At 42.2% G+C, this 27,838-nt stretch overlaps 1 protein-coding gene across 1 annotated transcript in view; it reads left to right on the forward strand.

The window, feature by feature from the left end:
• The window catches only part of PDE8A (phosphodiesterase 8A), a 259,372-nt gene that overhangs the window by 23,190 nt on the left and 208,344 nt on the right, over positions 1 to 27,838 (forward strand). The gene's annotated exons all lie outside the window — the stretch shown is intronic.

Here is a 27,838-nt window from a genome sequence, read left to right on the forward strand (position 1 = left end):
CATTTAGTCGTTGCCAATGGTATTCCCTAAGTCAGGAAAGACTGTCCCTGTTTGCCACTTTCTGGACAGCCCTGTGTTCTTAATGATGTGAGTGTCATGCATCTTCCCTGACCAGTTCATACTGATACTGGCGAAGTGTCCCCAGTGATCCACCAACACTTGCATAACCATAGAAAAGTAGCCCTTTCTGTTAAGGTACTCGGTGGCAAGGTGCCAAAATAGGGGTATGTGTGCCCTCTGTCACCCTGCTGCAATTCAGGAACTCCATTGCTGGAAGTCCATCCACTATGTCCTGCATGTTGCTCAGAGTCACAGTCTTGCATAGCAGGAGACAAGTAATGGCCCTACACACTTGAATGACAACAGCCCCCACTGGGAATTTTCTGTGGGTTTCTGTAGTGTAGTGGTTATCAGGTTCACCTAACACATGAAAAGATCCTGGTTCGAAACCAGGCAGAAACACATGCCATGGCTTTTGCCAAGATGGTCAAGGATATAACCCCATGCTCCTGGTGTCCCTAATCCTCCAACTGCTAGAAGCTGAGAATGGATGACAGGAAATGGATCACTCAAAATTTCCCTGTTCTGTTCATTCCTCTGAAGCATCTGGCACTGGCCATTGTCAGAAGATGGGATACGGGGCTAGATGGGCCATTGGTCTGACCCCGTATGGCCGTTCTTACGCTCATATGGATTTTCCAGCTACCAAATGATTCCTTGCTGGCTGGTAGCAATCCAGTGTTTCAAACTTCCAGAGTGCGATCGCTACTTGCTTCTCCACTGTCAATGCAGTTCTCATTCTGGTGTCCATGCACTGGAGGGCTGCAGTGAGCTCGGCACACAGATCCAGGATTCTAGCCTTTCAAATCCAAAAATTATGCAGCCACTGCTCATCATCCCAACCCTGCATTATGATACGATCCCACCAGTCAGTGCTCATTTCTCAGGCTCAGAAACAGCGCTCCACCATCTGCAGCTGTTATGTGAATGCCACCAACAATCTTTAAATTGCTGGCGGACATAGTGAAAAAACAAATTGTCCTCCAATAAATCATCATCCATTTTAAATTTTATCAAAATTGGTTGATAAATAAAGTAGATATGGGGAAAAGAAGATTCTCTCTAAATATAGACATTTTCGTTCAAATATGACAAAAATACAGTATACACATCTGGCTACACAAATACCCTTCCACTACCCTCACCCTTCACTAATTGTTCATTATTGACAGGCGGGAGGCCAGGGCTGAGAAAAAAAATGATAAATTGCACTTGTAAAATTAGTATTTCTACGAGTAAGTCTGCTATCAGTCTCCTAAAGCAGTGTCTTGTTGCCCAGATGCCACTGGTAAAATTCTGACCGTGCCTTCGTGATTCATTTAAACAAATAAATAATCTCACTGCTGATAAAATTGGGGGAAAATATGAGGTCGGAGACGGCAGTGTTGTGAAGCAATCCTGCCAAGCTTATACTCGTATGTTAGTGTGTTTTCTTCTTTTGACCTGTACATACGTACAACTGTGTATTTTATTGTTCATGCCGCTTTCAGCTTCATATGCTATCCATGCTTCACATGATTGAGTTTGCAGGTGATCAATCATCTTACGGACTTGGGTCGAGTGGATCTTGAGGAGAATAAATTTATGTTGGCTTCCCTCCGTCAGTTTCGGGAACCTTCACAGTAAACAGAGAATGCTGACGAAAGGGTAAATAGAGGGTTTTGAGAGAAGTGAAGGAAGATATACAGATGTAAGCAGAGTCAGGATGAGCTCTACCCTGACATCTGGTGGCGAGTCATGGTGGGTTGTGGAAAAGAACTTCAGGGGCTGATCTCAGTTGCATAGGCACACCCATCCTGCCTAGATGGTCACTTTGGCTGCTGTGGGAGCCCCAGTTTCTCTGTTATTGGGGCATTGGGCCATCTCCACCCAGGTTGGGAGGTAAAACTCTGCAGATAAACTTTTGAACTCTGGGGCTGCCCTGACCAGGGACAGAGACTTTTGAGTTGTTGGACTTTTGGGACCTCAGGTGATTTTGGGTTGCTGGATTCAAGAACCAAAGGGAAAGGACACACCCCAATTTGCTTGGGGTGGGTTTTTTTGCTCATGGGTTGTGTTATGAATCCTGTTGGTGGTGTTTCCCCAACATAATGCCACATTGTTTCTCTCTGTTATTAAAAGGCTTTTTGCTACACTCAGACTCTGTGCTTGCGAGAGGGGAAGTATTGCCTCTTGGAGGCGCCCAGCGGGGGTGGTACATATTTGTCCCAGGTCACTGAGTGGGGGCTCGAGCTGGTTTTGCATTGTGTTATTGGAATGGAACCCCTAGATACTGAACCCGGCCCTTGTTGCTGCCAACTCTGACGGGCAGAAGGGTTACACATATATATCAAAATATTCTGAGTACTTATGGTGAGCAAGTTATTGCAAACTATGTGCATATATGATTTATAGGCTATTAAAGCCTATAATATTCATTATATTTGCTTGAGTATAGTTAATTTTTCTCACTTTCTCAATACCAGTCAAGAGATTACCAGTCTTTTTTCTGGTAAATTATTTCTTTCTCTTTCATGCATATAGCTTGTTGTCACTCTGTATGTCCGAGGTGTTTACTCTAGATTAATTAGTGGTCCTGGGGGAGACAGAGGATAGAGAAGCAAATACAAAGAGAGATGTTTGCCTAGAAAAACGACTGGTGGTTTCTCCTCGGTGGGTTTGGAGCGCACAAGATAATATTTTATTATAGGTAGTATGCTATGTAAAAATTCCTATATAGACTTATAAATCTCATATCATATGTATAATACATTGTGTTTATATAGTATGGCAAACGAAAAATCCCAACAATTCATTGTTTCACAGCAAAAATTAAATCGGAATAAACATTTTTAAATATATTTTAATTATAGTCTGGATAAACGCTGTATTTCCCTAACAAAATTAATCAAACATTTTTTCCTTTATTCATATGAAAAGAAGGATAATTTTCCTTTTTCATGGTGTAAAAAAAAATTAGATATCCTCTCTTGTTTTCCTTTGAGAACACAGACAAAATAGCACTAACTTTCACAGAAATATCCTGGTAAAATAACACCTATTTTTGGCACACATATATATTAATAAAATATTATTTGTTGTATCGATATATAAATCTCAATATTTATAACATAAAATTAAATTTTTTACTGGTTTCAAAAAACCTTTCTGCTACTAATTTTAGTACCAATATTAAGTAATTCAGCATAACCTTCTATAAAAACAAAACAAATCATTTTATTGGAAAAATACAACCTGCATACAATTTTCTGATGGTTTGCTTATTACCTGGGGGTAATTCATAGCAATATAACTAATAGTTGAGCTTTAAGCTTGTGGGTTATCCGCATCCTATATCCTCTATTGCCTCTTGTATCCTCTATTGCCATCTTATATCCTCTAAGAGTCCCATTGCATATTCAGACAAGGAATTCCACAATTTAGATGCCCCAACAGAGAAGAAAAATGCCCTGAGAACTTTTCTAGTAAATTGTATTATTTACTGTAAATTTTTTTGTTTTGTATTTTTTATATTGTATTTACTTACTTACATATGCAATTAGTTCAAAGAATTTGTCTAAAATTTGTTTCTGTCATGATGTCATTACAGAGACGGCTGCTGAAAATGAAGATTGTTATTCTATTTTTACAACTTCGCCTTTGTATATATGCAGATATAAAGCTTTGGTGTTTATATATTCAATATCCTTTCTGTGAAAGTAATAAATTCATTTTTTTAGGCTATCGGGCCTCTTACACTTGACATAATTAGGGCCTCAGAATGTCATAATCCAGCCCTGGTTATAACGCTGTAGTGCTCAAATATTGTTATAGCACAGGTTAATCTTGCCTGCATAGATAGCACCAAATCTTGTTATAACTATATTATTTAAGTTTTCAGCTTATAACAAAAAGAAAAGGAGTACTCTGAAACCAGCTTATAACAGTTTTTGATCCCTGCTACACAGGAAATAATGTGTTACACCAGGATCAGGGGTTACTTTCATGTTATAACGTGATCCCCCTAACATGGTATATTTTCCCATATAGAAAGATCCCTACAAGGCCTTTAAACTCTGTTGTAAATCCCATCTACACTGGCTGGTTAAATCAGTAACTGATTTAGTGTGAAATGGTCTTAAAGTGTTTTCTTAAAGCCAGATCAGTTAACACAGGGTTTAAAGGGGGCCTAAATATCTGAGTGTCCACAGCCAGATTTCTTACTATCTATCCTGAATTTGTAAGGATTGAGAATCCTCTCTGAAAGGGGTAAAACTGCATGTATTAAAACTAGCTTCTGCAGCCACGCAGAGAGCCTTTCTGGTCCACTTTGAATTGGGCAACATTGTGTGTGTGTCACCACCACAAGCATTCTGCTGCAGGAGGGGGGAGGGGAGCATTCTAATGTAATATCCGCCCCTTTTGTCTCCCCGCAGGAGGCCCTTGAAGTATAGAGCAAAATAAATTCCCTCAACCCTAGCAATTTTCTCCACAGTAGATTAGCAGGCTGCAGACCTATGTTCTCTGGCTTTCTTTGGGCTTGTGCAAGCACACTGAGTTGCATAACATTTTGGATGACTATATTCTGAAGACATGACTCTGTCATTTTGCTGTGCCCACAAAGTGAAATCTGAAAGATGTATCAGAAGGCCAGATTCATCCCCGGTGGCTTCTGTAGAGTTGCATTTGATTACAGGAGTGCTCAGCAAATCCCACTGCAGGGAGTTTTTTATTCTCAGTCCACTAGACCAGCCAGTTTCTCATGCTGTTGAGCTGACTTTCCAAGTGAAAAACAGGCACGCTGGCTGTTCAGCAGAGAAGCCTTCTCTTCCCAGCAGCAATAAGCAAGCTGGGAGGGAACTTGTGGTGGCTCAAGGGCCATCGGGGGCACCCTGGGCAACACTCCTGCTCCTGTGCCCCTTCAATACCATTGATCTAACCCAAAGTCAAGGGGCATGTGTCCATGTCTTTCACAGATGGTCAAAGGCCACAGATGGTCAAAGGCCAGTTATGGTTGAACATAAGGGAGACCATGAATACATCTTCCAAAGTCCCCTCCATAAGAAAAGGGCTAGAAATGTACTTTTTCTTAAATAAAAGCCTGAGATTCTCCCTTAAATTTTGAGGCTCACCAAACTAAGAGGAACCTCTGGCCATAGGTTTCACAGGCTTCAAATGCCAGCTTCACATCCAGCAGATCTCTTATGGGGTCTCTGGATGTATATACCCACTATTTTTGTGTCCATTCCTCCTCCCCCATAAATACAGCTGTTTCCTTCTCTCTTTCTTTAGAAAAAGATTCTAGCTTTTATCTTGATCGCAAAACCAACCAAACAAAAATATAAAATCTTTAAAACCAGCACAGTTAAGAAAATAAACAGAGATAGGAAATTTTTCCTGGTACAATGCTGGTCAGCTTCACAGTAGGTTTGAAATTCCTCTGAACTGTTGGCTTATACAGGTATATCCTAAATAAGAATCTGGCTACAGGTCTACATGGACTATAGAATAGCCACTCCAATAACTCTAAAACAGTAGGATATTCCTTTGTGGTAGTTACACTATTACACTGGCACTTTGCTTCCCCCCCCCCTCATTAAATATTACTTTGATATTTGAAGGTTTTAGTGGGTTAACCTCAAAAGACGTGTAGTTTCAAATAACTACCCGATGGTTCTGCTCTTTATAGCTTATTCAGTTATTATCAGACTGATTAAGCAATTGGAAATATGTTGGTTTATATCTTTTTTGATGCCAGCCATTTTGTGAAACCAACTCAGAAATTCTTCGTATATAGCTGAGCTGTAGCCACATTTCTGTAATGGATGCATTATCCTATGCGAAAAATACAATAAAAAGTTCAGAATGGGGCAAGTACCTTTTTAACCATTTTAAACATTTTATTTGCTTAGACACATCTATAGTTTACAAAGGATGATCTTGTGTTTAAAGGACTAGGTAGAACTGGATTCAATTCCTTCCCATGCCAAAGACCTCCTAGATGACCTAGGACAAGTCACTTAATTTATATGGGCCTCATTTCCCTTTTATGAATTGTAAAGTAATCAATGTTTCTGATGTGTTCTGTTCTGACTGGGGAGGGGCATATAGGTACCTAGATGGGTAAATGGCTTTCTAGTTCATTTTTGCTTGTACATGCTATTCACAAGTAACCCGTTACTATGACTTGTAGAAAAGGAATATAGCAACAGCTTGATCCACTTTTCTAGAAGAAACTCAGGGTTTCTATAATATACATTTTGAAACTTTTCTATCAAATTGGTTAATAAGGCCTGGATGGCACAGGCATATTGTAACTGTAATGTGTATAATTCAGTACAGCAGTTAACATTCTTTTAATTATGTGGCTGCCGCTCGTCTGTTTTTGTACAGGTTGTTTTTTCCCCCCACAGCTCAACTGCATGGTTGTTCCTTTTAGCCACAGTCACCTAAGGTCAAGCTGTACCCTGCTAGGGAGATGAATTGCAAACAAGTCTGGCTAAACCATGTGACTTCAATTTGTCCCTGTTATTAATCCTCCAAAGTTCTGGGTCTGGAGTCTGGCAGTGCGCATAACAGTAAACTTTATATCTCATAAGTTCATGTTCTCCCCAGCTGGAGGATGAGCGTCTGGTTAACCCCTGCTATCTCTTAGGAGAATATAATATAGAAGCCACATAAGATTTATTTGCATGATGCAAGGCTGCAACCTTCTGTAGAAGACTGACTGACTGACTGTTTTCTGCAAACCTTAATTTAAGCTGATTGAATTCCAGTACTTGTAATGAAAGGTTCTTCATTTTACTCTTATTAATAGATACTATTTCTGTCACAATTAGTATTGGCATGGGCCTGATTTTGCTCTCTTAAGTCTCTGAGAATTTTGCTGGTGTACTTGCAAATTTTTCTTTGGTAGGCAACTGGTCTGGTTCTCCAGGAGCGGGGGGAGTCGGGTGGTGTCTGAAATCTATCAACTATCTGAAGAATGTTTATTCTTGTTTCAGTCTCTGCTTCTAGTTAATTTTCTTCCTCTCCCTCTTACATTTTCACAACACTCAGCTTCTATATTGGCCTGCTGTTGGTAAACTACACTGGATGGAAGCAGGGTACGGCAAATTCAGATAACCCAGTTGGAACCAAAAGAAATGTAGATAAAAACAAACTCTGGCTTCAGTTCTGCAATCTGATCCATACAGGCAGATCCCTACACCAGTGTGAAACCCCCACTGACTGCAGGCGGACTCCATGTGGACATAAAGGTCTGCCATGCAGCTTCCCACGGAAATCAATGAGGGCGGGACTCAGAGTCTGCCTGTGTAGATCAGAAGGCAGAATCAGATAGGGCCTCAGATGGGAAAATGCAATATGATTATTAATGTATTGATGCTACACACTTACATTTGTCATTTAATGCTTCATAATTGCACAGTATCAATATAATGAAACTGGACACAGATAGTCATGTTACAGTGAGGGTGACAAAACCAGCTCATTATCACGGATTCTATTCTTGGTAATGCAGCTCTTTCATTCTATTGTTTTACAAACACTTTTGAATAGGGGAAGTTTTAAATAGATCTCCTTCCTGACAGGGCTATGTGTCTTTGCTATAGTAAAATCCCCATGAACGATTTAATACATAACAAAGCCACTGGGGTGGACAAAGTACAGCTGTGAAACAAACTTACTTAAAAAAAAACTAGCAAAATTTCATCTTTTATAGCAAATGTAAAACTGATTCCAAAAAATGGTCTGGAAATGCTTGATTTACAGCTGAAAGATGCCTGTCAGTTATTTTTGAAGGAGGGGAATGGGACGAGGTATTGAAATAGGATTTATTTTATTTTTTGCCTGAAAACAGGAAGCTCCGATGAATATTTCTGATTAATTTTTTTTCTGCACAGTACTGGTAGTTGTCTCTCAGATTGTATGTAACTCAAGTGTCTAGGAGCATGCATCTCTTAGCAGATCAAGAGTGTTAACCTCCCACATTTTGTTACCGAGAACTGCAAAAATAACTGGTTCTCTTGCCTTAAAAACCTGAACTGACTTTTAAACCCCCCTAATGTTACATTATTTGGATATTCTGTCTCTCTTGTTGCGATCTTTTTTCTCATTAGAACATTTATAAATAAATTATTTGTGAAAAAGAAGGCAAACAAACATGTTAATAAGATCAGCCCTAGTCCATAGCAGATAAATGTTTTAAAATATCCATTCCCACCCTCCCGCTTTCATTACTGCAGATGTATAGTCTAGCTGCCATTTATTTGTGTGTATATTTGTAAGAGTACAAATCTCAACCTGGGAGGATGACACTCCTGTATCTATTGACATATGTGACTTTTCCTCTGCTCACTTTACAGGGAAGACGTGTTTCAAAACAGTCACTCATATTAAATGTAAACAAATGAAACGCTTAGTGAAACTGGCAGCAATAAAAACCCCCAAAGTCAAGAAATTCAGAAGTTATTGTTTGCATGGAAACATTAGCTTGGCTGTATTGGACATCTTGCACAATTATGGTAGACATTTAATAACACAAACAATAGCATATTAAGCTACACAGAGAGAAAACCAGGAATAAATACTACCACACAAGTGCAGTGTGGACAAGCTACGGTTGCACTGGAAACCTTAACTCTTGCATTTTCTGTCCTTCAGTCAGTGCAACATTAATTTTACCCTAACTCCTTCTGCATTTTATCTTTCTTTTAAAGATAAGAGGAAACCCACAGGCATGCACTTTAGGAGACAGAACTATGTTTCCTGTAACTTTCACACTGATACCTCTATGAAGCACATGCTCCTTTAACTAGATTAATACATATGCACATGAACATGTGTGTACTTAATAGACACTGGGGCAGTATTTACAAAAACCACCCCAGCAGAGATAGATTAAGGTTTCCCAGGGCCCTGTGCCAGAGAAAGTGGGAGGGCCCCTCCCCAGCCCTTCCGCCTGCAGACCCGCCCCATTCATAACTTCAGGCCAGATCATCTTCTCCCATGGAATAACTTGGGGGGATGAGGGGAGAGGAGGGGCAGTAGAACTCTGGAGGGCTCCTTGTGGAGTTTCCTGCTCAGCATTCCCTGAAGGAGGAGAGGTCTGAGGAGGGCATCTGAGTTTCCAGGAGTCAAAGCTTCCCAGCCATGGGGAATGCTGACAATCCATGCAGAAGAAAACCCCTCCCAGATCCCCTGAGCAGATCCTGATTGCAGAGACAGCTCTGGTCTTTGTGCTGCTCTGCTGCTCAGCTCCAGCACAGCCATTGGCTGAGCCCCATGGGGCTGCTTAGGTGCAGACCCAGACTTTTATAAATGTAAAACGGATTCCAAAGGAAGCTTTTAAAGCACTATTACCTCCCTCCTGGATTTCCTTGCAGAAATGTAGGAACTGAGCAGGGAATGGTATTGTGAATACAGCCAGTCCCTTGCTCTACCACTTGCTGCCCTAACTCTGCCCTCCCAATCAGCTCTCCTGCCCCCTGCACCTCCTTCCCTATGGAGGCACAGCAGAGGCCCTTCCATGGAGTCCTCAGAAGGGGAGGAGCAGTAAGGGAGAACAGTCCCTTAGAACAGCAGAATCCCCTTCCATGTAGACAAGGAGAGATTGACCACAAACGGTCCCCTACTTGTGCATACGTTGTCACCTGTGGGTGATCGCTATAACACAGTACAAGTTGTTGCCCTAGGGGATCTTTCCTACTGCCTTTTCCCTAGGAGTGCTTAATAATTTTTACAAATAATCACTTTGTATTTATGTTAGTGTCAATAGGCCCCAGCTGAGATTGTAGGCACTGTACATACACATAATAAGAGACAAGCTCTGGCCCAAAGAGATTACAATCTAGACAAGAGGTGACACACAGGAAGACAGATGTGAAGTGACTTGTCCGCATGACAGCAAGTCAGCATAGGAGATGGGAATGGAACATGCTTCCTGACTCTCAGGAGCCTTGATCATTGGATCATGCTGCTTCCTAGGAGGGAAAAAAAGAGAGGCTAATGTGTACCTAATTACATGAGATGACTCAGCTTTTCAAATTGGCTTTTATAGTTTAACACCACAAAAGCCATAATGGAAACACATCTCAAGTCAGAACAGATCCTATAGGCCCCAACTGAGAGTTACAGGCAAACCATATTTTCCAAACAACTTTCTAAAAAGGGATATTATAATAATCAAGTATTTGAATGTAAATTAGTAATGTCCAAAACCAAATAGAAAAGACCAGTGTTTGTCCACCAGTGAGAGAGGAGGCTGAAGAAAGCACCTACTGTAGACTAGAGGTATGACAGCTAGATACAGTGGTGCACAGCCCACGACATCTCAGTTGCTTAGAAATTCCCACACCACCGTTCATCTGCAAGAAAAAGACATCTAAATATAATTTCCAAAGCCGTCTTCATACCTAACTGGTTTTCCACGAGCACTTACATTGCTCTCCTCCACTTTAATGAACAAGAATCACAAGATTCATAGAAACATAGATTCAGAAATTTTTAAAAAGTGTAAAAGAATCCCAAACATGCCACTCTTGTATGTAAACTGAATATCGCATCCTTGTGCTAAGGCATGAGAACCCCAAAGTGAAACTGATTAGAAAATAATCAGTAAACAAAAGTGACTAGTCCAAATTAATTGTCCACACTGAGGAAAATCCAAAAACGAAATCAGCAGTTAGAGAATAAGAAGTAAATTAGATTTTTGAATAATTTCAGTTTTAATCATTATTGTTTGTAACACGCACAAGGAAATATTAAAAGAGCTACTGGGTGATAACCTGACTCCCTTGACGTCAATGGTACAGCGTATTGACTTCAGTGGGAGCAAGAATTTTACCTGTTATTTTTATCTTGGCCGTGGTGCTGTAAGCATCCCAGAATCCCACACTGATGCCTATCCAGCCCTGCTTTGGATCCATCATCACTGTTGCCTACTTTGATTTCCTCCAGTAAACACAGCTGAGTTGTTATCCCCAACAATATTCAGACGTTTACATTTTCCAACTTTGTTTCCTGATGATTTATAAACATGGGTACAACATCCCCTAGAAAACTGGGAAGCAAGACAAAATGGGTGGGATTATTTGGTGTTCAAGGTTTTAAAAAGAGTAAAAAATAGAGCTGATTAGGAAAAAATAGGGTTTTTTTTAATGGAAAACATATTTTTGTGAAGCAGTGTCCCTCTGTTTAACCAGCTCTAAAAATGTGTAAATTATGGAGGACTTGATCCAGCAAATTGCTGGGAACTCCTGTGAGGATGATAAGCACCCTCCACTCCGTTAATGTTCATGGGAGTAAAGGATCTCAGCACCTTGCAGAAGCAAGTCCTGAGGTCTTAATCCTGCACCGGGATCTGCCAGTGAAGACCTCTGCACCGGTTTGGAGTCCTGACTGGCGTCATGGATCCCTGTGCCCAAGTAGAGTTTCACTGACTACTGAAGAAGATCCTGATGCAAGATTGGAGTTAATCATGGTGCAAGGTAATTTACATCTCACTAAGTCAGTTTTCAGTGACAATTTCTTCCTCACACAACACTAGAAGATTTAAGTGGCAATCATTGCAGTGTGCCAGCATAAAAAAGATGTGCTATAAAAAGATAATAGAAATGAGAATTCTAGCTGTGTGTGTGTGTGAGAGAGAGGCCTTTATCAGGGTAAGTAATGTTGCATGTAACCCTCTTAGAAATGTTTGTCTTTGAACTGCTGCTACAGGTTAAAAGAAAAGGAGTACTTGTGGCACCTTAGAGACTAACCAATTTATTTGAGCATAAGCTTGTAGCTCACGAAAGCTTATGCTCAAATAAATTGGTTAGTCTCTAAGGTGCCACAAGTCCTCCTTTTCTTTTTGTGAATACAGACTAACACGGCTGTTACTCTGAAACCTGCTACAGGTTAGTATCTTTTATTTAATTGATATGTGCACAGCACATTTTGTACCTGTTGAAGAAAATGTACATTTCTCTCCCTCTCTCTTTCCATTCCTCTCTCCAATTCATATTTTTTAATAGTCCTTTATGGACAAAGTTGGGATATTTCAACTACACTCTAAGCCCGTTGTCTGTATGTGTGTGTGTATATCTAGCTAGCTAGCTATAATAGGTATTTCCTAGTGTAGTGTTTCTAAACAGTCCTAACATGCCTATTTGTATATATTGAGTCTAATACTGATAAAAACCTGCATACAAATGCTGTGAGGAGTGGGATTTGGTTTTCTTGCCTTTTGTTTGGCTGAGTTTTTGGGTTGGGTTTTTTGTTGTTGTTTTTTTGGTGAAGAGAAATCTTTACCACACAATTAGGGTTATAGTTTCTATTGGAAGACGACTCCAGCTATTTGAAGTCTCTTACCAGCTTATTGGTAACGTCCTCTTGGGTTGTGGCAAAAGGCTGAGGAAATCAGTAATTTTTAAAAAGAGAAATGGAAATCTTGTGCAACAATGAGACCTGATGCTACATCCTTCCATTGAAGACTATGGAAACTTAGAGTTGCAGGAAAATCGAGTTTGGGTTCCTTGTTACTGAGTTAAATATTGCCTAAAAGTCCTCTAAATCTAGAGAGCTGGATTGTCTCTATTGTGCTGGGGGTTGGTGGAACCAATGGAAATGTTATGCGTTATATGCAGATTATGCCAGGTTCAAGTCCTGCTTAATCTGTCACTGAAGTGGTGAAAATCCTCTCTAAGGAAAACCCTCAGGCAAAGCCAAGAATTTCCCAGTATTTGTCTCATACAGCTTTCTGGAAAGCCTTACCTTGATGGACAGGGGAGTGCCAGTATTGGGGGGGCTCGCCCTTTGGGGAGATCCAGAGCAATATGTGAGCTGGTTGTTGTGGTTGAGTGTGGAATTGTTTCACCTTTTGGGTGTCTTGTTTGGGTTATTATTTTAAGTACATTTATCATATTAACATGTGGGGCCCTCTCCAGCATTCCTGATGTACTCAGAACTTCCAGTGAAGTCAACCCAGCATGGCTGCACATGGCAACACGCTCTGCTGAGAGTTACTCCTGTAGTGGCGGGGGGGGGGGGGGAAAGCTGGTCCTCCCAACATTAACTCCCATGGTTCTTTGACATGGAATTTTCTTGTGAGCCCCAATGGTTCAGGCCATATAAGGTAGATGCTAACATATCTGCTCTTAATTTCTGAGCCCAACCTTGCAGAGGGCTTAAGGAGGCTCAGGGCAGGGAGAAGCATATGACAGACCTATGCTGTGTAACTCATGCAACCCCCACCCAATTTGCATCTGCTTTTGCCCTGTTTGCCAGTGCAGGTGGATGTGAGCATCAGGCCCAGGAAGAGTTCTGCCACCCAAACTCCTGATGAATAGTATCTGCCTCCATTGGGACTGCTTATGAAGTGAATGAGTAAGATTGGCAGGATCTGGCTCTAAAGGAGATGGGTTATATATTTAAGCATTGAACGCAATCTAGTATTCATAACTCAATAGCTATTTTGTTATTGTGGGGGAACGAAAATCAGAGATTGACTCCAGGCTACTGAAAGGCAGTGGTGCAGATCATTGCGGCAGGTCATAGTATTGTGCCACGCTGCCCGCAAATCTGGCTTTATTGACAAAAAATTAGAGGTTATGTGTATATCATGTCCGCACCACACAAGGGAGATTATTCTTTGTCACTCTGTGGCGTAATGAGTCCTGCAAGAGCTTCTTGCATAACTGTTTCATGTACAAGTTCGACCTGCTCTGGGTAGGATTAATTTAGGCAGTTGAGTCTTGCCAGCTTTTTTCTTCCATACCTGTACTTTGTCCCCAGTGAAAGCTCACTAACTCTACCGGGACTTCCTATCCCTCTGGAAAGCAAGTACGGCTGTGCTGGGAGAAGGCCTTGTTAAGGACATTATTCGGAGCATTTTAATAAGGCTGTTATGTACTAGCACTTCTTAAAAATGCCCAGCAGGCTTCTTCCAAGTAAACCAATAGAAATCTGTAGCAATATATAGCCATCCCTTTTAAAAGATGGCTAGTCCCTTAGGGTCAGATTCCAAGTGCTCAGCGCCCAGCAACTCTTTTTTATGGCCAGATTCTTAGGTGCTCAGCACCCAATGCCTTGAGCTCTTTGGAAAATCTGGCCACTTGGTGTCCAAATGGAAGCTGAGCTTTTTTTGAAAATCTGCCCCTTCCTGTACGGCAGGAGGTCCTGTAACACCATGATGCCAATACTAATGTGGAATTTCAGAATGCAGAGGGCACCATTGCCATGATTATAGTCTTTATGAGTGATGATTAAATAAACCTTAACAAGTATATTTCACCCCCATTTATGCTGTTTACTTTCTAGTTTCACTGGTATTTATAAAGAGCTTTACTTTTTCTGCTTCTACTGACTTAGCACAGTGCCACATGCTGGTCTTTGAACTTCCAGCACATCAGAGAAATATTTAAATCTCCATCTCTTGGCTTCCCTCCCCACATGCCAGCAGAACTACCATCATGGTTTGTCTTTATCCTGGCAAGAGATGGGACCTAGAAATTGTGTTGGACCAGATCTACTATTGGGTGCAGGGTTACTATTTTTCACCATGCCACCTGCAGGTGCTGGGTATAGAATGTTCATGTTTCTCTGACGGTGTAGTGCCAGGTTCCTGTGCCACCCTCCTCCCTTCTGCCAGCACAGGGGGCGTGGCCAGGAAGCACTTATGCAGTACTAGTTCCCTGCTCTGACTCTCCTTAAAGGGGACTAGTAGGGTTGCCAATGGTCCTGCATTATAATGGATGTCCCTTATTTAAGTAAAATATTATCTGTCCCATACTAAATCAGTGCAGGACACCTTTCATCCCATATTTCAACCAGGGTAGTACCACTGGTTGGCAACTTGACCTGTTGCACAGGGTTGCACTGCCGCTCAGTTTTGGCCCAGCCACCCCTCCATCATGCCTAAGTGGCCCCTGAACCTCTGGGTTTCTCTCGTAGTTTTGAATTACAGTGCTGGCAACCCTAGGGGCTAGCCACAGGGGCAGATGTAGCCTCCTGATTCAAAAGGATCAGGGGATGGGGGGGTTTCAGAGCACCCAGGCCTGTGAGGTCACTGCCATCCCCTGGCAGCAAAGCTTGTTAAATAAGAACTATAGTCACATAAAAATTGTGTTCACTTAATTTTGCTTCCTCCTGGCAGTGTACTCCTCTCTGCCAATAATCTCTTAAAATGAGAGAGAGAGCGAGAGCGCGTGTGCATGTGTGTGTGAATTAAGCAAGTAACTGTGCTATGAGGATGTTAAGTGTAAAAATACTTTGTAATGGAATAATTTTTTGAAATTTGACATTCTCAAAAGTCAAGAAGCTCGCATTTATGTTTCCCACAGCCACCATAAATTGCCCCTTTGTGCGTACGTATCACTTTCTATAACTGTTCCCGGCAATCACTTTTCTATTCTAAAGGTATCCTTCAAAGAGCTGGCGATGGTATTTAGTTTAGTTTTATAATCCTATCATTATAGGTTGGCCCATCATATACATTATTCTGAATTTACTTTTTTAAAACCATGTCATGCAATTAAAAAGCAAATTGCCTCTTATGTGAGCTTCTGTGGGAAGGTGAGATAAGTGCCCAGAAATCAGCAAGGAATATGATATTCCTTAATGTGCATGCACAGTATGTTAATTCCACTGGCTAAATTCCATAGCATCTTTCATATGTGCCCCATGAGCAGTAAATAAATGATTCAGGGGTCCCAGTAACTCTATTCCCCTCATCTGCTTACAAGACCGTTAAAAGTTGTATCTGGTCTAAAGCCTTGAACAGCCCAGGGTTTTAACTTTGTTGCCAGCATATGGGTAATGTCCTGTGTCTACTGTGACTTTCCCTGTGTTTATAACAAGAACTACTGACACAGATGCAGCACAAGGAATTCCTCACTGAGAACTAGGACTGCCAAGTCTGAACTATAAATAGGCTTGGAAGAATCAGACTTTTATCAGTAAATATCTATTTCTCTATTTACATCCACAAACCTATGAAAGAATATTTCCATTGATAACTGAAACGTACAGATAGGCAAAGAAAGAAAAATGCTGCTTGAGAACGTTAGAGTTTGATTTAAGGATATTTACTTTGTATATTTTGACAATTTGTGTTTTAATGGTTAGGTCTTGAATCTGAACATCATTAAATAATTATTGGGTGACATCCCCCCATAATCTCTCAAGTGTGAAAACCTAGAGATAAAAATTGGGAAAAAATGCTTAAAAATAAACATTTGATGTTATATGTTGACATGATAAAGAAATAAAACTCTGATTCTGCCAAGCCTCACTATAAAGCAATATCAGAGCACCAAGAGCCCAGCTTTGGGAGGTGCTAGGTACCCAACTCTAATTGGCACCCTTGGGAGCCCAGCACCTCACTATATTGGGTCCTCTCTTTGGGCCCCACCCTAGGAGGAGGTTTGAGGCTAGAGGAAATCTCTGGTAGCAATAGCTGCTTCTTTTCAGTGCCTCACACAGCTCAGCCCCTCTCACTTCTTGGTCACACTGCAGCCAGTTTCTGCAGGCGCCTGTTTCTGCCTAACCCTGGATTGAGGCATAGTTTGCTGCTTTCTGTGCCCAGCCCAGTGAGGCATTGCTGCGGTTGCAGTTGCCCTAGCCTCAGTGGCTAAAGTATGCTGAAACAGGAGAGGGAGCTCTCCTCATGCCAACCAAACAGGAGAGTGATGTGTGCAGAAGCACGGCTTACCTCAGCCAGGGAGAGAAAAGGAAGGTTCCCTCTGCTGTAAGCAAAGGAGCGGGATCTATGCTCCCCCTGAACCTCTGCATAACCTCCTGGGGATGAAGGAGTGAATGTGCTTGTTCCATGACCCTGGAAGGAGATGGGAATTGCAAGCATGTGTAAATATTGGGGTGGAGTTGGGATGAGCCTTCCTAGCCAACACTGGCTGGGTTTTTTTAAGAAACACCCAAACTTATTTTTAAGTCTGTCCACACTAAGGATGAAAACCACTTTTGAATTCTGTTCTTCCCAAACCACACGGATGGGGAATTCTTGAAGATAATTTTGGCTAACCTGGCTGTATATTACAAAGCCCTGAAAACTGCTGGAGCATCAAACTGTGCTAAATACAACTATATTTAAAAATACTACACACGCTATTCTGCTTAATATCATAAACACTTACTTGAGAACCAGTCTGCAGTATAGCTAGCATGGTTTAGAGGAGTGGTGCCAATGTGGACAGAGATGTGGGTTAGCTCCTGCACATCATCTATAATCAGAAGACTGACTTCACACACATCCTGAGATAGCTATAAAAATGGAGATTCTCCCCATCATACATTTTATATGATCTTGCACCTCCACCTAATCTGAACGTGTTCTCTCCTTATCCCTCGCCCAAGCTGTCCTCTTCTTTTGCAGTTCTTATATTGCTCTTCCTGCTGCTCGGCTCCATGCGCTGACAGCTGAGAGAGGAAATTAACAAGAATCATGATCTGTGAGTGCTCTGCCATGGCACTTGAGAGGTCAGGATTCTTGTAAATTTCTCTTTACAGCTGTCAGCACATGGAGCAAAGTGCAGTCCAGTGGCAGAGAGAGTAACTTCTCTGGCGGCCGCTATTGTATCTGAAATAAAATGTGAATAATCATGTGAATCACAAATGGACTTTACTAGCAAAGCGTGACTCCACTGAAAGAAATACCTGGACCTGAAACGTTACTTGGATTTTTTTTTTTTTTTTTTTTAAATAAGAACAACGCTAGCTCAATTGTCTCTGGCTTATCTGGTTGATGGTAGGATACACCTCTCTGGGACAATACCCATTTAATTAAATGCACAGCTTCTGATATTCAACATGAGTAAGGGTAGTGCCTTATTCCACAAGAAGTCCTAAAATCAAAGGGACTATCTGAGTAAGAAGCTGTGAACTGTGAGTAAGCATATAAGAATCTGGCCCAAAGTTAAGCAATTCACCTCAGAATCTGGTCATTGGTTAATAAGTATATGGCCTAATCCTGCCATCTTTACTTTCACATATGCATGTAGGGTGGGATTTTCAAAGTATCTAAGTGACATTTCGGGTATATAAGTAGGCATTTGGGGCTGTATAAGTAAGAGCATTGCCAGCAGATCGAGGGACGTGATCATTCCCCTATATTTGGCATTGGTGAGGCCTCATCTGGAGTACTGTGTCCAGTTTTGGGCCCCACACTACAAGAAGGATGTGGAAAAATTGGAAAGAGTCCAGCGGAGGGCAATAAAAATGATTAGGGGGCTGGAGCACATGACTTGTGGGGAGAGGCGGAGGGAACTGGGATTATTTACTCTGCAGAAGAGAAGAATGAGGGGGGATTTGATAGCTGCTTTCAAGTACCTGAAGGGGGGTTCCAAATAGGATGGAGCTAGGTTGTTCTTAGTGGTAGCAGATGACAGAACAAGGAGTAATGGTCTCAAGTTGCAGTGGGGGAGGTTTAGGTTGGATATTAGGAAAACCTTTTTCACTAGGAGGGTGGTGAAGCACTGGAGTGGGTTACCTAGGGAGGTGGTGGAATCTCCTTCCTTAGAGGTTTTTAAGGTCAGGCTTGACAAAGCCCTGGATGGGATGATTTAGTTGGGGATTGGTCCCGCTTTGAGTCGGGGTTGGACTAGATGACCTCCTGGGGTCCCTTCCAACCCTGATATTCTATGATTCTATGACATAGGTGCACAAGTCCCATTGAAAGTAAATGGGATTAGTGCTCCTATGTTCATAGTAAGTTACTATTCAGCAGAAGTAAGGTTGGAAGGATCTGGCCCTTAATCATTAACTTCAGCAACTGATGAGGGCCCACTGTCCCACAGGGACCAACCCTGTCCTTAAAAGTAGTTTTGGAGAGCTTTTGAGTTTCTTAATGCTGACATGTTACCTACATTAATTTCTATTGCCACCGAGCTGAGTGTGTGTCTGATTCTGTTCTGTTCCACTTTAATTTTGCATCTCTCCAAGCTGGCACAAGATAGCCGTGGGGTCCTGTTTGTATAAATTGATTTACAATAATCAGGGTAACCCAACATAATGGTGTGTATATATAAAATTCCCTTTTATAAACATTAAAGGAACAGAACTAATGTGGCCAAAAAATGGATAAATCAAAAGCAGCTGAAAAACATATAAAATGTAACCCCAGCTTTCTCGGACAGAGGGTCTCAAATTGCGGTGCATGTAGCCGCAGTCAGAGTAGCGAGGCTGGTTTACTTGGGGGGGATGGGAGGGGAATCTTTGATAATTGGCTCCATAAATCAAACATGTCCAGTCATGCAGAAAGGACAGGCCCATGAGGGGCTCCACATACTGAATTAAGGATAGGTTGGTATCGAGTCAATAGGAGGAGAGCAGGGGAAACTCACCAACATTAACAGAGAATTAATCCTCCGTGATCATAAGTGGCTGCATGGAATCATGGAGCAATATAGACAAAGCTGCCTTTGAAACACTGTTGTAATTATAGGAGTTGGGGGTGGGCGGGGGGAGACAACACTGACTTTGGTCTTTCCCCTCCCCACAAACGTTTGGCTGGCTGAAGGAGAGGGCTAGGCCAGTGGCTCTCAACCCTTGGCTCTCTTGCAGCCCAATCAGCACCCAGCTGTGGCCCATGTGACATCCTCAGGGCCATAGAGGTAGTGTATATATATATTGTGTGGATGCGGCCCACATAACACATACCATTGTGCCCAAAATGGTAAATAGGTTGAGAACCACTGGGCTGGGCAAAGAGAACAGTCGGAGGCTGCTTTGGGCCTCCTTAGTGCGGCTGATCAGCAGTTGGGCTGAGTAGTCAGGTAGAGAGGAGGCAGCTGCAGCGTAGTTTCCTGTCTCTAGAGAATGCTCTGGCCCGCAGCTGGGCAGGTAGGAGGCTGTACCTGGATCTTCTGTCTGGAACTGGCAGGGATAGGTATGTGGAGGTCTAGTTGCTGGCCTCCCGTAGCTGATCTCCTGGGAGGGGAGGGGATCTGGGAGACAGAGGGAAGACAGCAGGACCTTGAATGTGGTGCGGGTTCCTCTTTGCTAGGTTGTTCCAGACCCCGGGGAGGCAGGAATCACACCAGAATCAGGTCAGTGCACAGAGCTATTCTATGCACTCACTGGAAAGAGAGTTAATGAGAGTAAAACACAATCTCAGGATGGTGAAAAGGAACCGTAGCTCCATTGGTGACATGGTCTCGACTGCCCCTCCAGACTCTGTCTCTCAACTCTAGCTTCAGCCACCTCCTTCCCTTTGGGTGGTGGCCAGTCCTTACATGTGGTGAAAGCTCACAGCAACCACACCTTCACACTGCCCCCTGGGCCTATCTCCCTCCCCTGAATATTAGTTCCACTGAGGCCTGCTGTGTCTCAGCAACTGCAGCCTGCACCTAGGGTTGCCAACTCTGACTGAAGCTATTCTGGGAGATTCCCCCCAGCCCCCAACATGACCTGATGTCATTTTCTTAAAATATCCTATTAAAATTTCCTGGATTGCTTTCAATAGTCATCGGGAGATCGATTCTGATTCTGTGAGATTCCGGGCCAATCCTGGAGGGTTGGCAACCCTACCTCTGCATCCCAGGGTAAGTGGTTTCCAGAGCCAACAAAGGCTGCAGAGTAGAGAGACCTGCTCCTCCTCCCCTTCCTATCCCCTAACTGATCAGGGCTCCAGGGCAGGATTGGCTTTCACACCACTGGTGCTGGCCTGTGGCATGAGGGGTTCCACAAAAGGCAGAGAGGAGGAATGGGGACCTGGTCAGGAATGGATGAGGGGGATGTGGATGCAAGCTTTAGAGAGGCCCTGGGACAGAGGAATAGTGGAGGATGCAGAAAGGGATTGATGGGGGAGGGGCCTTGGAAGAGCACAGAGAAGAGGGATTACTGGGGGGTTCTCAGGGGACAAAAGAGAAGAGAATGGGGTTGGTACAGCTGGAGGAATGAGTCAGGAGTGTGGGGGAGGGAAAACAAGTGTTGGAGGAGTGAGTGGGGAGAGAGAAATTCTGAGGAAAGGGTTTGGGAGAAGCAGGAGACACTGAAATCTGGAAAGAGAGGGAGAAATGTTTGAGGAAAGGGAGGGTTTGGGAGAAGAGGGACTCAGAAAATCTGGAGGCAGGAGAGAAAAGAAGGCAGAGAACTATGGAGAGTGAAGGGGTTTTGAAGGAGGGAAAAGAGGAGAAGAGATGGCACTGAGTGGAGACTGGGGTGAGTGAGGATGCTAGAGAAGAGAGGTAGGAGAGACTGATAAATTTGGTGGGGAGTGGAGGAGGAGGTGAGGGTAGAGAAGGGGTGACATTGTGTAGTTGTGCTCATAGAATCAGGTGTCTCCATCCCAATGATCATTTTGTGGTTTGGTGAGTGTACTATGTAAATTATATTGCATCAAGAATCTATTCTAACTGCACCAATTAAACTGATGAAGGTGGTGCATACAACAAGTATTTTTATGTTTTCGATATAGGACTTTAGGTACTAAAGTCTGAAAATTGCTGATCTACTCTCTCTTCTGTAGCCCTCTTGGATTCTCTAGCAGTAGAGATAATTGTCTGACTCTTGCAGCAGCTACTAGTGAGCCTACAGGCCAGACTTTCAAATCAGGGTGATTTCAATTTTTAAGGCCACAGAGGAGTTATGAGATACAAAAATCTACAGTTTCTTTTATTGGGGGTTGGGGAAGGGGTGTTTTTAGGAGATCATTCTCTGAGCGGAGGACAAATCTCTGCCAGAGAAGGCTGTTTCTACCACGGTTTCAGGTCACCTCCCAGTTCCCTATTCTAGAATACTTCTACCCTGAAGTATGCAGGAATGCAACTTGAGGAACAGAGGTAGATCAGAGTAGGGTGGTATAAGGTAGTATAATCTTTTGCAAAGATCATGCGGGGAGGGGATGTCATTCTAAAGTAGATTTTGAGATGGCTTGGAAGCTGACAGAGGACAGGCAAGAAAAAACAAGACTAGACACATAGGTAACAAAAAAAACTGATTTTAATGTTTTGAAATGTAATTGCACTTTTAAATTTTAAACCTACATGTATAGTCTGTAAATGATTTGGAATGTGTTACAGCTCCCACCCATCCAGGGGTCAAACTGTTCACTTAATCATTTCAAGTTCCTTCATTGCCCTCTCTTGTACCCGGCAATCCATGATCACTCCCTCCCTCGTGAAATTCAACTTTGTGCTCTGTAAACAACCTGCCTTGTTCACCTGTCATCCCTTAAAACTAGTGAACCTCTGAGTTCTATCAACAGAACAATCTCTCCTGACTCCTCATTTACTGAGTCTATATGGACCTTATACTTTCCCCCAGTCCATTTGTCAGTGCCTACATTATATTTTCCTCTGCTCTTTTGCACTCTTTCATTCTCTCTTAAATAGCAAGGTCCACAGTTTCCTCAACTGCACTGCAGCAAGTAAACGAAAACAAGCCCCTCCCCTTCCAAAACAAAATCATCATGACACAAGGTGAAATAGCTGTGCTGTAACAGGCTAGTTCAGACAATTTTGAAACTTTTACCCATATTGTTGCAGATTCTAGATCTTGAATAGTTTTGTATTTTAAAAGCTTTGCAATTCACAACAGAGAAATTCTTAATTTATGCAAGAACAGCTGTAACAACTGTCATTGCTGTGTCTAGTACAATATCATAACACTCTGGGAACAGCAGGGAATGCTATTTCTGATATATCAGCAGCAGTTTTTTAAATAAAAATGGGAAACATGGCATGGCCACAGGTAACAAGTGCCTGAAAACCAATGCCCATGCCAATGTCTTTTGTTTAAAAAAAATATTTCCCCTCTTAGTTGGATTTTCATTGGTGCAGCGCTGCCTCAGTAGGGTTTTTCCACTCACTTTTAAAATATTAAGGTCCTAGTCATGCATTCCATGTGCATCCCAAACTCCTATTGAAAGCAAAGAGAATTCTTCTATGAAGGGCTTTTAGGGTTGGGCACTAATGTGGGAGACTTATCTTAAAAATACCTGGATTTTTTTTTTTTTTATGTAGTGCCATGGTGGGAAAAGCTTTGGAGAAAGTGGGATACTGCTGTGCTTGTGTGTGTGTCCATTTGTGTCTGTGTATATAAAGTTTGATATTCTATTGTTGTCTGTATAAATGATTCTCCTCTCCCCCCCCCCATGTTTAGGGCCCTACCAAATTCATGGTCCATTTTGGTCAATTTCGTGATCATAGGATTTTTAAAAAATCATTAATTTCATTATTTCAGCTATTTACATCTGAAATGTCATGATGTTGTAACTGTAGGGGTCCTGACCCAAAAAGCAGTTTTGTGGGGATGGCAAGGTTATTATAGGGGGCGGGGGTTGTGGTTCTGCTACCCTCACTTCTGCGCTCCAGATGGCAGTGGCGCTGCCTTCAGAGCTGGGCAGCTGGAGAGCGCTGGCTGCTGGCCGGCAGCCCAGCTCTGAAGGGAGAACCGCCATCAGCAGCAGTGCAGAAGTAGGGATGGCCTGGCATGGTCTTGCCACCCATACTTCTGTGCTGCTGCTGGTGTGGCGCTGCCTTTAGAGCTGGGTGCCCAGGCAACAGCCTCTGCCCTCTGGCTGCCCAGCTCTGAAGACAGTGCAGAAATAAGGATGGCAATATCATAACCCTCCTAAAATAACCTTGTGACCCCCCCCCCACAAACCCCTTTTGGGTCAGGACCCCCAATTTGAGAAACGCTGGTCTCCCCCATTATATCTGTGTAGTATAGGGTAAAGGCACACAAAAGACCAGATTTCACAAGGGGAGACCAGATTTCATAGTCCGTGACGCTTGTTTCATGGCCGTGAATTTGGTAGGGTCCTACCTATATTTGTCTGATTTGGACAGGCCGAGCCATCAATTCAGTAGCATTTTTCTGCTGGCAACTAAAAAAGGGCGAGCAAAGATCTATTTTTCATGTTAAAAAATCTAAGATTTTTAACTTTAAAGTCGATATAGTCAGAAAAATGACACCATGGATTTCTGCACTTATTCGATCTGTAACTTCCAGATCAAACCTGGTCAATTTATTAGTAAGAAAGTTTCACTCTAGGTGTCACCACTGCAAACTGAACTTGGATCTCTGAAAATTGTTGTGCTCCTTGTCTCCACCACCACCAGTAATAAAGATACAGTAGAAATTTAGCTGAAGGTTTTTGGTGATACATGAGAATAGAGTCTCTCTCGCTCTGCCATGACTATGGTTGTTCTGCAGTGCTAAGGGCACTAACAACTTGTTAGTAGAGCTAGCAATTACATCGTCATCTTCAAGTCCCTCTTACAACAAGACTTCAGTACATTTTAACCAATGGGACACTGTGTGTGCTAAGTTGGAGGTGGAAGAACAATGAGGACAAGATATTTCTAAAGCCCATAGATAGTTTTTGAAACGAGTACTTTTTGCCTGATCCTCAGTTATCGCTATCTGGCATCTTTGTTTGTAGAGATGCTAAAAGTCTGAATGAGCATGAAGACAGATCATCTGGCTCTAAGATGTCATAGATCAATGGTGTGGAAGAAGCTTATGCTACCACTGTGAGTGCTTGAACCTGATCTGTAAGGAAAAAAGAGAGAACTTCATTCTCCATAGATGTACGTCCGGCACCAATAAATAAATAACAGCTATTTAACCATGCAAGTAATGTAGTTATACTGGAAAGCCACACTTCTTGAAAGTGTTGACCATCAGCTTTGTGCCTCATAACCCCTCTGTCTCTGTTATAAACACATACATGCAATTGTATGTTGTTACTTACATAAATATATCAAGAGCTTTTGATTGAATTAATATATTTGCTGTTATGTTCGCCACATGCACACGCATTTTGGATTGTCTTGAAGTTTGCTGTGCCTCTTGGGGGTGCAGGATAGGGTTAGTGGTCCAAATTTGGGGTCATCTGAGCAAAGGGTTCCTCAGATACTACCTCCCTATAAAACCCCCACCCATTGACAAAATCGCCTGATTCTTCTAACTTTTTTTGTGCAGATCTGGGGCTCGAACTATGGCGCTGGTCCTCCCCAAACAATATCGACCCTTGGGATTCATCTCAGCTAGTGCACAGCACTTTGGGGAACCAATGCTGAAAAAATTGAGGGTTGGCAAGAGCTAACCTGACGTGCCTAAGAGGGTGAAATGTTCATATGCAGCAAGTTAACAGCTTGCAATCTGTTGTCACTATATAAGTGCAGGGCTGAAGGGGACATGCTGTGGTCATCGGACCTGAGCTGCACCCGTGCACTGTGAGGTGAAGCCCTGCCCGTGGCAGTTTTCAGAGAATGCTTCATGTCAGTGCTGAGTTCTGTCATTGTGTCAGTAATGGACACAATGGGTCTTCTTGCCATGGGGATTGTCAGCAGTCTGGTGGCATACATGACTGATTTCTAGGGCTTGGTGCTGGGGAAGTAAAAGCAATCTGTAGGACTCCTCAAGGCGTGGGTGAAGAGGTGGTAACATTTTACAGGTCTGGGATGACTTTTGTGGAGTAGGTTCAGTTGCTCCTGTTTGCTATACCTGACCTAAACCTACATTTTGCCTTATAATGTGAAGGTGTTAATCTTTGTCTGACAGTGCTAATCTGCTTTGTTCGCAGAGTGTTCTGTAATATCTGTAAGGGCAGAGTGCTCGTCTGTGTATTATGGGTGTGCTGGGGTATCACTTGAAGAGGTCAGAGTTAAGGTTGTGTTGTGGGGGTGATGCGTCTTTCAACTCCAGATTTCCTGGTTTTCAGAAGTTTGTTTGTATTACCCGCCTTCTCAGTTTCTTGTCTACAGAGGTTTGAGCGTAGCTGAACTCAGTGCCCTTAACGCTGCATTGACAACGTTTTGAAGGCAGTTATAGGTTCTATTTTCTGTGGCTGAAGTGTTTGTTGTTGGTTAAATAATTTTTAGGTAGTGGGTATTGGCTGTGCTGACACTTAATACTCTCCATTAGAGACAGTTGCTCTCAAGCATTTGTAGTGTGTTCTGAAACTGTCTAGCATTTGTACTGTCATAATTCACACATTGGTACCAGGTTAGTTGAACATCTGTGACCTTAAGAGAATTCTTAGAAGTTTGCATTACACTCATATAACACTTCCTTTTTTTTGTATTTAGTTACATCTATTACTTGATAAAGAGCATTTAAGCAGTTAACATTGTCTATAACATAGAATAGTACAAACATCTCAAGTTACTGCAACATTTTTTAATATGCTTAAATGCATGACATTGGTGCTCTTGGATTCATTGCCTACTTCATAGAGCCCTCCCACCACTAACAGATGTTCACAGACAGAAACTAACATTAAGATAAAGTAAGGCTGAAAGTATATATTGTAAATATAGTATAGTTAAAGGTATAAAGCATTACAGGGATTTTGTAATAATCCCCAAACCAAGCATTACAAATCCAAGAAATTCAGAATTAAGGTTAAAAAAAAATCCAAACATTTCAAGGGTATGGAAATTCATAGTTAAGGCATCTAAACAAGCTTAACTCTGCTTTATAGTGATGCCATGTGATAATTACACAATTATGATTAGTGCATACTAGTATCTAGGTTCTACATTAGATTATTGTTCTTTAAAGACACTATTCCTCTTTCCCCTCCCCTCCACCAACTCATTACCACTACCAGGCAGGGAAGGAGTGGAAGGGGCAGAGGGAAGCAAGTTTGTGGTGGTCCTCAGACAGAGGAAGTCTTGGGGGAAGAGAGCTCTTAGGAAGACAAATACTACAGAAATTGAAGAACTGGGATAGAGAGTTTAGTCCCTGAGTTAACACTTATGCTTTAAGGGCTCCTTGTATGCTCCTGTCTCAGCTCCCATGGCTGTGCTGCTTTTGGTGCGCAGTGGAGCCTTTCAAACACTGATTCCCAAGAGAGCTTGTGGCCACAAAACCTTTGATGAGCAGTGACAGTCAACTGGGCTAAGCAATGTAACAATGAGAACCTTTGACATGAGTCCTTCCTCAGGCACTGACTCATTATAACCAATAGAATTGAAACATACAAATTACTGTAGAGGAAAAGAGTTATTTCAACTGTCACCAGGGCTTCAGTTATGTCAAATCAATGACCTAAGCTCTTGGACCTCTCCATGATCATAGCTACTAGTTAAAATAGTCACTAATAACATGAGCTTTATTTCAAGTGAATTTCTTCAAATGTGCCCTATGCATGAGATTTCAGTGGGTTAATTATCTGGAAAGTTTGAAGAGTCTTAATTCCTTACTGAGATTATTCAAGACATAAAAAGATATGACACAGAGTGCTACATTTCAAAAAGACCCATTTTTAAACTAACTCAACTAGATTTAGATGTAAATTCTTAGAAAATTCTGTATGCAGCATAAGTGCTGCAATTTGGGGGAGGATATGCCATATTCTTCATATACAATATGGAGGCGGAATCCCTTCTTTAAGTACAAAACCTCAGTTTACCAGCACTCCATAATGAAGGGAGCAGACCTGGGCCAGGTCTGTCTTATTTGGCAGATTAGTTTAAAGAATCCCCCTTGTTGCTACTTAAGGAGTTTAGGGTGTTTTAATGAGACATCTGAAATCTCAATTAACAAACAAAACTGTTTTTAAATCAAGGACTCTCAGCTTGACAAAATAAAACTACACATTAGAGCAGGTGCAGAGAATAATGTATATAACAGAGCAGCTTCCATAGGGGTGGTGGTGTGTCATCCACAACGGTACTTGCGATTTACCTAGCCCCTGCCCTTAGGACAGTGGTTTTCAACCTGTGATCCACACACCCCGGTGGGTCCACAGGCTATGTCCAAGATTTCTAAAGCGGTCCATGCCACCATTTGAAATTTTGTAAGGGTCTGCAAATGAAAAAAGGTTGCAAAGCTCTGCCTTGGGTTAAGA

Source organism: Caretta caretta, chromosome 10 (genome assembly GCF_965140235.1).
Source record: "Caretta caretta isolate rCarCar2 chromosome 10, rCarCar1.hap1, whole genome shotgun sequence".
Taxonomy (NCBI): domain Eukaryota; kingdom Metazoa; phylum Chordata; order Testudines; family Cheloniidae; genus Caretta; species Caretta caretta.